Source organism: Taudactylus pleione, unplaced genomic scaffold (genome assembly GCF_031769625.1).
Source record: "Taudactylus pleione unplaced genomic scaffold, aTauple2 ptg001031l, whole genome shotgun sequence".
Lineage (NCBI taxonomy): Eukaryota > Metazoa > Chordata > Amphibia > Anura > Myobatrachidae > Taudactylus > Taudactylus pleione.
In genome coordinates this window covers 187,895-200,849 of record NW_028285432.1, presented here as the reverse complement: position 1 = coordinate 200,849, position 12,955 = coordinate 187,895, and the positions used below count along the sequence as shown (strand labels likewise).

General features: G+C 40.4%; 1 protein-coding gene across 2 annotated transcripts in view; it reads left to right on the top strand.

Moving 5' to 3' along the window:
• AP5B1 (adaptor related protein complex 5 subunit beta 1) overlaps window positions 1-12,955 on the top strand; it is a 65,465-nt gene that overhangs the window by 47,524 nt on the left and 4,986 nt on the right. The window lies entirely within an intron of this gene.

Genomic DNA, 12,955 nt, shown 5'->3' with positions numbered 1-12,955 from the left:
TTAAGAATGTTCCAAAAAGTTGATTTGGCCACACTTAATGTTTTTGCTATCTCTCTGATTGGTTTGTTTTGATTTTTCAGCCTAATGATGGCTTGCTTCACTGATAGTGACAGCTCTTTGGATCTCATATTGAGAGTCGACAGAAACTGATTCCAAATGCAAATATCACACCTAGAATCAACTCCAGACCTTTTATCTGCTTAATTGATAATAAAATAACGAGGGAATAGCCCTTGAGTTGATAGTCTTATTAATTTTTCACCCCTTAAAAAGTGGGAGGCATATATAGAAACCGTTGTAATTCCTACACCGTTCACCTGATTTGGATGTAATTACCCTCAAATTAAATCTGAAAGTCTGCAGTTAAAGCACATCTTGTTTGTTTCAATTCAAAGCCATTGTGGTGGTGAATAGAGACCAAAATATGAAAATTCTGTCAATGTCCCAATATTTATGCACCTGACTGTACATTGTAACCTATAATTCATATCTTGTGAACACCTGCTGCGATCTCCTTGCCGATTAGAACCGAAGATCTGCAAATATACAGGGGTTTAGAATGGTATCAAACATGACATGTCTACTAGCTTCTATACCTTAAATATCATATACATACATTTCACAACATAATTATTCGCTAATAAAACCTCTAATATCACGTTTAATGTGAAGGAAACTTTTTATAAGTTATTGTATGTGTCTATCTACAGAAGCTACTCTGTCTGGGTCATCATAAAAACCTCCAAGGGCTGTAAATAATTCTTCAACAGAGCTTAGAGAAGATGATGTGGGAACCACCCCAAAAGCCCAGGTCTGGGGATCACCCTGTAAAAGTGATGAAACTTTTCCCACTTTTTACTGTTCTGTCCCAGATGACATGGGTCTCAAGCAAATATATATAATTTACATCTTTCCCTGAAATTGAATAACAGTCGTGAACAGGTAAAATTTAATTTAGGTTCAGTGGAAATGCCAGCATTAAACTCTCCACTCTTCTTTTGTGTGGCCAATCATTGAGACAAATCCTGGGCAGGCTGTGAAAAGACTTGTGTTTGTTTAGAAAAAATTTGTGTGGGAGTAATGGACTCTGATTCCATTGTGTCAGGTTTTATATGTATTTTGCCGGTGATGATGATACGAATAATGCCATATACACGTGATAAATTATTGGAACCAGAACCCATATCTTCACCGATAACAGATGCTATTCCCTTATTTCCGTTTACCAGTACTTGGATCTAGCTTAGACTTTAGCGTGGTACAATGCAGGAAAAAGAAAATGCAGGTGCACACTGGGGTATATTTACTAAAGTGCAGATTTTTAGAAATGGAGATGTTGCCCATAGCAACCAATCAGTTCTACTTAACATGTAACCAGCACCTTCTAGACGATAATAGCTAGAAACTGGTTGCTATGAGCAACATTCCCCACTTTTAAAAAAAACGCACTTTAGTAAATATACCCCTCTAAGTACTAAGAAAAATGATGCTCAAAATAATCCTGAAAAACTTTACAATTAATAGGGAGTATAAGTGATGTTCTTAGTACTTGTTTGGTCAAAAATGTTTGCCCATCCACCACGTCAAGGTGAACCCCATTAGATGGGTCCCTAATATTAATACATTGGGGGTGATTCAATTAATTGTGATGCTAAATAGCCCCATGAAGGTGTTCCCGGAGCTATTCAATTCACTGTGCTGAAAGACCGGCTAAAGGATTTTTTCTTGCGCCCTCCTGAGGGTGTATGCAGAAATCTGACTGAAGTGCCGGCAGCGATGCTGGTTTCAGGCTTATCGAGGTGCTAACTGCCTCGCGGACGGTATATTAGTAAGAGAATGCCTGTTAGCATGACAAAACAACCTGCTTTAGTCACGCTAACCAGCATTCTCCGACTTAAGTGGCTTTAATCGGCCTTAACAGCGCTGTGAATTGAATAGCTCCGGGAACTCATTCCAGGAACTATTCACATTGCGCTGAATTAAATCGCCCCAATTATGTCAATTTATCCAGGACTTGCGTATAATACTGTCCATTCCAATATGTAGACCGCAGGAACCTGTGCTGATTTCAAACACTGGAATAAAAACATAACTTTTATTAATCAATATAAATTAAATAAATCCATACGGAAAGGAATAAGCAGCGAAATATTAAAGAGACAAAATATTAATAGACAATAGACCACATATAACGTGTGAGTTTGACAAAAAAGTGTTAATTAAAAGAAATTGTCCTGCTGTGTGTAATACACCAATATAATAATGTTATTGCTAAATGCTATAAGTATAAGAGAGATGCGGATTCAGGGCCTGATTCAGAGCCGGACGCTCTGACAAGAGCGCTCGCTCTGAATCAAGGCCCTCCTACCTGTTTATTGGAGCGGTCTCCTGGCTGCTCGCATAGCTGTGGGTGACCACCCACAGCTTATGCGAGCGGCCAAAAAGATGGTCGCGTTGGTCAAGACCATCGCGACCATCGGGCTTGCGACGACACCCTGCGGTAGGGTCTCGCTGCCGCTTGCCCAGCAGTGCTTTTGGCTCTATCAGAGCCAAAAGCACTCCCACTGACATCACTAGTGATGTCAGTGGGGCCGGCCCCAGACGGTAGGCGTTCCCATGGGAACACCTCCGTCTGGGCAGCCACGCCCACCAAAGGGGGCGTGCTGTCACTCACCATCGACAGCACGCCCCCTTTGTAGCGAGACACATAGCGACGGCTTGGCCGTCACTATTCGGGTCTCGAGCATTCGCATGACGGAGCTCCCTCCGTCGTGCGCATGCGCACTAGGGCACCATCGACCCGCTTGCGAGCTTTCAGCGCTCGCGAGCGGGTCAGAATCAGGCCCTCAGTCCCATCTATCTTGCTGTAAGTTTTTAAATTAAATTGTTCCACAATCTCCCAATAGTAGTCACACAATGGCAACGTACAGTCAGGTGCATAAATATTGGGACATTGACACAATTTTCATATTTTGGCCTCTATTCACCACCACAATGGCTTTGAAATTAAACTAACAAGATGTGCTTTAACTGCAGACTTTCAGATTTAATTTGAGGGTAATTACATCCAAATCAGGTGAACGGTGTAGGAATTACAACGGTTTCTATATGTGCCTCCCACTTTTTAAGGGGCCAAAAGTAATGGGACTATCAACTCAAAAGTTATTTAATTGACAGGTGTGGGCTATTCCTTCGTTATTTAATTATCAATTAAGCAGGTAAACGGTCTGGAGTTGATTCTAGGTGTGATATTTGCATTTGGAATCAGTTGCTGTCGACTCCCAATATGAGATCCAAAGAGCTGTCACTATCAGTGAAGCAAGCCATCATTAGGCTGAAAAATCAAAACAAACCAATCAGAGAGATAGCAAAAACATTAGGTGTGGCCAAATCAACTGTTTGGAACATTCTTAAAAAGAAAGAATATACCGGAGAGCTCAGCAACACCAAAAGACCCGGAAGACCACGGAAAACAACTGTGGTGGATGACAGAAGAATTATTTCCCTAGTGAAGACAAATCCCTTGACAACAGTTGGCCAAATTAAGAACACTCTCCAGGAGGTAGGTGTATATGTGTCAAAGTCGACAATCAAGAGAAGACTTCACAAGAGTGAATATAGAGGGTTCACCACATGATGTAAACCATTGGTGAGCCTCAAAAACAGGAAGACCAGATTAGAGTTTGCCAAACAACATCTAAAAAAGCCATTACAGTTCTGGAACAACATCCTATGGAGAGATGAGACAAATATCAACTTGTACAAGAGTGATGGGAAGAGAAGAGTATGGAGAAGGAAAGGAACTGCTCATGATCCAAAACATACCACCTCATCAGTGAAGCATGGTGGTGGTAGTGTCATGGCGTGGGCATGTATGGCTGCCAATGGAACTGGTTCCCTTGTATTTATTGATGATGTGACTGCTCTCAAAAGCAGCAGAATGAATTCTGAAGTGTTTCGGGCAATATTATATGCTCATATTCAGTCAAATGCTTCAGGACTCATTGGACGGTGCTTCACAGTGCAGATGGACAATGACCCGAAGCATACTGCAAAAGCAACCAAAGAGTTTTTTAAGGCTAAAAAGTGGACTGTTATGCAATGGCCAAGTCAATCCCCTGACCTGAATCCGATTGAGCATGCATTTCACTTGATGAAGACAAAACTGAAGGGAAAATGCCCCAAGAACAAGCAGCAACTGAAGACATTTGCAGTAGAGGCCTGGCAGAGCATCACCAGGGATGAAACCCAGCATCTGGTGATGTCTATGCGTTCCAGACTTCAGGCTGTAATTGCCTGCAAAGGATTTGCAACAGAGTATTAAAAAGTGAAAGATAGATTTAGGCTTTGTTTAGTTTGTCCCATTACTTTTGGCCCCTAAAAAGTGGGAGGCACATATAGAAACTGTTGTAATTCCTACACCGTTCACCTGATTTGGATGTAATTACCCTCAAATTAAATCTGAAAGTCTGCAGTTAAAGCACATCTTGTTTGTTTCATTTCAAAGCCATTGTGGTGGTGAACAGAGGCCAAAATATGAAAGTTCTGTCAATGTCCCAATATTTATGCACCTGACTGTATGTTGCTAAATCGTTTATGTGATCCAGGCTGTTGCAACTTGCTCTGAAAGTAGCTGACTCATACAGTGAATATAGTATTGTCACTGTTTATTCTCTGTGAAATTATTCCACTATATCTGATCAGATAGTATAGTGGCTCTTAATTCAGCTACGATATTGCTGCTATCTTATAATATAATAAGGGTCTCCCTTTATCCACTATGGGAGAATCCATCATACATGGGTAGAAATACAGTATGTTATATCAAGCTCTCCTCTCTCACAAAATACCTGTAACATGCAGAAAGTAATTAATGTGTAGGTTGTACTATACTGCAGCGCATACAGTGTTACACATATACACAGTCACGCTATTGACAATGCTGTTTGTATATTAGTACCAGCTAAACTCTTACAGTACATTAGGCACATTAGTCAGATCATTATTCCTTAGTAACTGTTATTATACTATATAGTATTAAGTTGTTGATCTGCCATGTAGGGATATTAGTGAAATATTACATTGGGCTTAATAATCTGTGTCTAACGTATCCCGACTGTAGCGGTAGCCGCACTACAGTCAGGATACGTTAAGTGCAGATTATTAAGCCCAATTTAATATTGGGCTGCAGTTTAGTACAACCTACACATTAATTGCTCTCTGCATGTTACAGGTATTTTGTGAGAGAGGACAGCTTGATATAACATACTGTCTGTCTACCCATGTATGATGGATTGTCCCATAGTGGATAAAGGGAGACCCTAATTATATTATAAGATAGCAGCAATATCGTAGCTGAATTAATACTATATGATCAGATATAGTGGAATGATTTCACAGAGAATAAACAGTGACAATACTATATTCACTGTATGAGTCAGCTACTTTCAGAGCAAGTTGCAACAGCCTGTATCACATAAACTATTTAGCAACATATGTTGCCATTGTGTGACTACTATTGGGAGATTGTGGAACAATTTAATTTAAAAACTTACAGCAAGATAGATTGGACTGTATCCGCATCTCTCTTATACTTGTAGCATTTAGCAATAACATTATTATATTGGTGTATTACACACAGCGGGACAATTTCTTTTAATTAACACTTTTTTGTCAAACTCACACGTTACTTATATGTGGTCTATTGTCTATGAATATTTTGTCTCTTGTTTTTAATATTTCGCTGCTTATTCCTTTCCGTATGGATTTATTTAATTTATATTGATTAATAAAAGTTATGTTTTAATTTAGTGCGCCTTGATCTTAAGACAACCTCTTGCTGTCTTAGTTTATTTCATTGTATGTACAGTTGTTAACAGGCTGCACTCCCATCACTTAACATTATATTTGAAATTTGTGTACATTATTTGATAGTGGCATTTTGGGTTCTTCTGCTTAATTTTGCATAATTACAAGAACTGGTGCAGTAGCCCTTCCCTTCCCCTTTCCCTTGTGAAACACTGATTTCAAACACCTAAGGCCAGATGGGAGGGGTACTAATACCAAGCAGAAGGAGTCACAGCCTTCAAGTGTACAATATATACACAAAATTAGAGGAAAGGGGGAGGGGTCTTGGACTGCACACCCAAATTTTAAGCATAAGAAGAAGTGCTACCATGCTGAGACTTGTACTAGGTGTTTCACTCGCTATTGGCCCCAAAGTTTTTCTTATAACTTTTGAAGTAATTTAGTGAAATTTGGACATGCAATAATATTCCAGTGGTTTCCAGTTTTGTTCCCTAGATACTGAATTGTGAATTTTGCTGGTGGTTTCTCTGTCTTTTGGCACAGTACACAACTCCACTGTCAGAAGCACGAATACCTACTAACTAGCAGTGGAGGTTCCAAAGGTGGGGCTGCAGCGCAGTCCAAAAGGTGAACCACACCAAGTGCCATCCTCACTGGCTCCCCTATTTGAATTTTGGACTGCGCTGCTGACTAGGGTGATGAAAAGCTGGCCTTCACTTCGCGCATACATGAATAGCTGGCCTGGATGCTAATGGTGAACACTTTCAACACTTGCTAGGACTTCCTTATGTTTCTCTTTGACGAAGGTATGTCTGTGTCAAATTGCACTAAATTACATCATTTACTTTAAAAGTTGTAAGAAAAACTTGGGGCCAATAGCGAGTGAAACACCCTGTAGTACAATGCAGGAAAAAGAAAATGCAGGTGCACATTCTAAGAACAATGATAAAAAAAATAATCCTGATAAACTGTACTATTAACATGGAGTATAATGAGGTTCTTAGGGGTCTATTTACTAAGCCGTGTTAGGAGACAGAGTGAAAAGTGATAAGGTGCCAGCCAATCCGCTCCCAACTGTCATTTTTCAAACACAGCCTGTGAGATGGCAGTTGAGAGCAAATTGGCTGGCACCTTATCACTTTATCACTTTTCACTCTGTCTGCTAACACTAAATAGACCCCTTAGTATTGATTATCTTTGTTCTTGGTACTTAAAGCAGGTGTTCCCAAACTCAGTCCTCAAGGCTCCCTAACAGTCCAGGTTTAAAGGATATCCATACTTGTACATAGATGGTATAATCAAACCGACTGAGGTACTAATTACGCCACCTGTGCTTAAGTATGGATATCCACAAAAACCTGGACTTTTAGGGTGCCTTGAGGACAGAGTTTGGAAAACACTGACTTAAAGTGTACACCTGCATTTTCTTTTCCTGTATTGTACTAAAAGTATCAGCATGGTAGCACCTTTTATTATGTTTAGAATTTGGGTGTGCAGTCCAAGTCCCCTCCTACTTTAGCTTGGTAGTAAGAATTTATCATGGACTGGTATCACTGAGCGAATAAACAGGACACTAATCGGGTTTATCATAATTCCTCAAAAGTACTAGACAATAGAGATGGCTAGTGAGTGAGTGTGTCAACACACTGACTCGAATCATTCAGATGTGCAAATGATTCGAGTCACTCAGTGTTTGGTGTGTCGAGACACCCACCTCTCTAGTCTCTGTCAGTGGGAGCCAGAGTGAGTGGCAGCTCCGCCCCCTACACTGCTGATCCGAACTGAACTCAGGGGGCAGAGCTGTTAGTGACTCACTCGGAGTCGCGCTGCTACTGCCAGGGCTCAACTCAGTACAGTGAGTCGATCTGCCCTAGACAATATAAACCAATATGATATCACACTCTGAAATAACCTCCAGCATGTTTCATCAGTACTTCAAATAATAAAAATATATAATATCTTATTTACTGCTTCAGATAGAAACCACTGGCAGGTGGTTTTGCAGTATTATATCTATAGCCAAAAGAAAGGACTGCATTCTTTATCCATTAGAAATCTAAAAGTATATTTATTAGGTCCGCACATGTTCGTCTCTCTATATTGCATGATGTGATTTTATGCATTACCCTGAAGACACTGCAATGTGGGTCTATTAAATATACTTTTTGTGAATTATATCCGTTAAAGTACCAGAGTACCATCCTTTTTTTTTTTTAATATGTACACAAAGATATTGTGTTGGACAGCACACTACGGCAGTATACATTGGGGACGATTCAATTCAGCGTGAGATGAATAGCGCCGGGAAGTTGGTCCTACTGCTGTTCAATTCAGCCCGCTGTTTAGTCTGACTGTTGGACTTACTGCCAGATAATACAGTTGCTATATATATATATATATATATATATATATATATATATATATATATATATATATGTGTATATATATATATGTATATGTGTATATGTCTAGATTTCAACTCTAGCTTAAATTCTAAATCCAAATTGTCAAAAATATCATATACTGTAATAGCAGCCAATCCTCCCCTGACCTGCTCCAGATCTAAGTCAATCCCTAAAAATGAGGAGACTATTTATTAGTGTAGTATAGTGATTTTCAACCTTTTTAAAAAAAAATAAAAAATTTAAGCAAGATTTTAAAATTGTCAAGGAACACAATCCGTCGATGCAACGTGTGCAACCTATGAAAATGGACAATTCCTCTTGGAGGTAGATATTGGCTCCCACATAAAAACCCCCCCACAACATTGGCCTCCACAGGAATAAAACATACATACATTGGCCCCAGAGAAATAAAATGAACATAAATTGGCCTCAAAGAAATAAAATGCACATACATTGGCCCCCATAGGAATAAAACGCATACACTGGCCCCCATAGGAATAAAATGCATACACTGGCCCCAGAGAAATAAAACACATACATTGCCCCCCACAGAAAAAAAATAACATTGGCTGGCCCCCATAGAGACAAAAAAAAACAAAACTCATTACTCCCCTCAGGAAAAACAATCACATTGGCTGGCCACACAGAAAAATATAAAACCACACTGCTCCCCACAAAAAAAGAAAAAAAACATTGGATGATCCCCACAGACAAATATAAACCATATTGCCCCTCACAAATTTATAAAACCATTGGCTGCCCTCACAGAAAAATATCACTGGCTCCCACATACCTACCTGTCCCTCATACACAGTGCAGAGCTGTCAGTGGTGTTGGGGGGGGGGGAGGAAGAGCGGGCTGCCTGGCTGGCTTGTGGCTTGCTTGACCTGTGATGTCATGCTGCAGTGTCTAGGCAGGTCACGGGCAGAGCATGCCTGAGCCTCCCAGAGTTGCTCAGCGGCAGCACTGCCCAGTCCGCAGTTCTATAATGTGATGGGAATCTCTGACCTCCGATTCTGACCATGCCGTGGCACACTTCACAACCATGGCGGCTGAAAACCGCTGGTGTAGTATGTACAGCCTCTTATCCCTTAAATAAATTGACAAATTACTGTGTACATTTAATAAAGGAAATTGGACTTATCTGATAACACTTTCCAATCATCCAAATCCAGATACACAAAAAAAAAGCTGGTCACTGGGAGCATAATCCTACAATAAACATATAATGCACTATGTTGCAATACCATAAAACAATATAAATTTTTATTCAAAAGGGGAGGGACCCCCAATTAAAATATGCTCCCAAGAAAAAAACAATATAGGCTTATCTGAATCCACTTCACGTCTAGATGGATCTCCAAAATTGCTTCCCTATATCGCCATAAGAATCACTGCATCATAGAATGGATATAAAGTCCTTTAAAATCCAGGTAAAACTCTCCAAATATTAGAAACACAGTGGGAGGCCACCCACTATGTTTTGTTTAGCCAAACTAGACTGTTAAGTAGTTTTACATATAATATCAAATCATTTATACACCACATTCCTCTGGCAGATGATCAAAAGGAAATAATAATGTATGTTACCCAGAGTAGATTTATGGTTCTAACAGGATCTGCAAAGTAATTGAGTGAATAATACACAAAGTAATGGGTGTCATGACTCCAACTAGAGATCTGTCTCATACCCCGCTGCTTACCTGTCGGGGCGCTGTCGGGTCTTCTCCGCTGCGCATCGGGAATCCAGAGGCGCCTGGTCTCCATGGTCACGGCTTTCGGTTCAGCGGCGGCCGCTACTGCACTCCAGTGATGCTGGCGTACTAGGTTCGATCTCACTTTTTGGGCGCAGCCAACTGCAAAGAAGTCACCTGACACTGGAACTACCAATGAGAGGGTAACTCCTGATTCCTTTCCACTCACAGCCAATCAGAAACAGTTATCTATAAAAAGGACTCCCTGTATTGCCAGCTGATTGCCAGTGCGACATTCCTCACAGCCTTCAGCCTTCAAACACAATCCCAAAGGTCAGGGCAGGCAGCATACAATTGTAATAAATAAACCAATCGAAGGTCAAATAAATAGCAGTATATGGAACCAAATCCAGGAAGCGCAGATAGAGACCACAGTAATAGAAGCTGTAACTGACAAGAAGACTAATCCTACCTTGCCTTTCAAACTGCCAGAACCCAATAAACAATCGAACAGAAGTGTTTAGCTGAGCAATCAGTTTATGTGACAGCTGCAGCGTCTAAGTTGTTAAGCGCCAGGTGGATGAGATTTGGAAGTGTAGCAGCAGCTCTCTGCTCACAAGCCACAGACAATATGATTCAAACGACTGAAAATAGATTACATCAGTTACCTATGTTACAAAAAAAAATGTTTCCATTACTTCAAGCAACAACTCAAGGAAGCCAGATCCTAGCATACTGGCTGACAATACATCAAACCATTTTTTTAGGTAATTCATCCAGGCAATTATTTCCATTATGAGAGAGAAGAAAGTCAAACAAGAAATCCACAATGGCTATATATTCACATGACCTTCAGCAATTCTAGTGGGGAAAATGATTTCCAGGTATGTGTAGGCTTGGATGCTTTCTACAAAGGACCTTTAGGTCCTGGACAATGGTATTTGGAATTCTATTTTGTATTCATTCTTTAAAAGAGATGTTTGAGAAGTCATGATCTTCACAGTCGCAGGTGCAAAGAATACCATTATGCAACCACATGAAAACACTGTTGGAGAAGCATTGGTGAATTGATTTCCAGAGTGCATGCTTACCTGAAGAGAATAGGCTTTTATCCCAAAGTTTGTCTGATGGAGAACCTGTCAGGAGAATTTCTCACTAACATATCTCTGTATACTCCATAAGTTTGTAAAGACAAAACATGGGAATCCAGGTGGACAAATCTAGATACAAAAACATCAATCCAAGAGATTCAAGAATTGTCTAAACCATCTCACAGCGATCTCAATGAAGGAATGTCTCATACTTTTCGAAATGTTTTCCTCTTCATGTAGGCAAGTTGTAATATGATAAATATATCACTCAAAGTATACAAACAATGGGATCACAATCTAGGATCTCTGGATCAAACTCCTGAGACTGGTGCAAGTCGCAAGAAATTAACTGGACTGGTGGGAGGATCAAGAGAGAAAGAAATAGGAGTTTCCCTCACTGTACAAGGTAGGGCTGTTTTAACAACCGATTCAAGCGTCATGGATTGAGTCAAAAGGAAAATACACTTCATTCATCTATCTTGGATGCAGGAGGAGTGTGGTGTGCAAAACAACAGTTTGCAGCTCAACTACAGCTAAAACATCAAATGTTTTTTTCAGCAAACTTGACTGGTACGCTTCATAAAAAGACAAGGATGCACTAAAAGAAGGCACATGATGATTGTGAGAACAACATTCATGCCATGGTCAATGACAATCTAAACTCTCTAATGGCACTTCATGTAGCAGGAAAAGACAACAAGGTCACAGATTACTCCAGTCAATTTCAACATATACGGTGTGTAGACAAGTAAAGCAAATGGGGAATCCTACAAAAATATTTGCCTTCTAGGAAGAACTTGGAAAGGGGAAAACCTAGTTGCAAAAGTTCAAAAAATAATGGGAGAGGACGGGATAACAGAGAGATCAAAACATGGTTGTAAGTACCAGACTATAAGACTCCACATATATGAGAATTTTCTGGAAGTAAGAGAGAGTCCTATAGTCCAGTTAACAAAGCATATAAGTACCTGTAATAACATCCTCTAGGATGCTGATTAATTGTACTCTCCGTCAATCAAATATACTTTCTTTTAACTTCTGAGGTTTCTAACAGAAGTCTCCCAAGCCTTTTAACTTTTGCCTTGCTATCAAGTTGGAGATATTTCTGCTAGGTTTTTTTTTTTTTAGTCCTACTGAAATGTTATTTAGTAAAGGCACAGATAGTAGATAACAGGATGGCTTCCTCACAATTCTGAAAGATTACAGAGAAGAATGAATAAACAACTAACCATTAAATGATATGTCGCCTGATCTGGCTGATCGAGCCGGCATATAGTCGACATCGGCAAGTGTGGATGCAGTATATCGGCTCATGCGCGCTCCCGCAGGGTCGTTCACCGCATCGACAGATCTGCCGCACATGCTACTCATCTGTCAGTGTGATGAACGACCCCATGCATTTGGATGCGGCTGGTGAACGACCTATCGTACGGTGTGTACGGACCACTCGATATGTCGTTTGTCGTATTGGGGGTTGGCCGGGTGCACAGGTCGTCTAATGTGTACCCAGCTTAAGATATAAAAAAATAAAAAGCATCCATGCCTTTAGGATTGGTTCTTTTATATTTTTGGGGATTGTCTGACAGTACAGTATTTTCCAGACTGTGCTCCTGAAAGGGAGCGGAAACAGCTCTTAGGTTCCTTTGCTGTATTTTAGGCCCAAGCCTGCCTATACTTTCTGACCCAAAAGTGATGTGTGAGCTTTGCTGTATGTAGAGAGGCACACACTCAAGGCGAAAAAGCCAGGCCCTGCATTTCCTACACATTATTTTAGCAACTAGCATCCCCAGGGAGCCACCCCTGTCCCTGCTTGTTTTGCCAAACGTGCATCCCAGGGATATCCCCCCACGGATCAAACACTAACCGTACCATAATATAATCACACTATGCTTACTCAGATGAGAGATGGAGGGAAAAACAGCAGTGAAAGGAGGACAAACTATATACCTTCCAGATG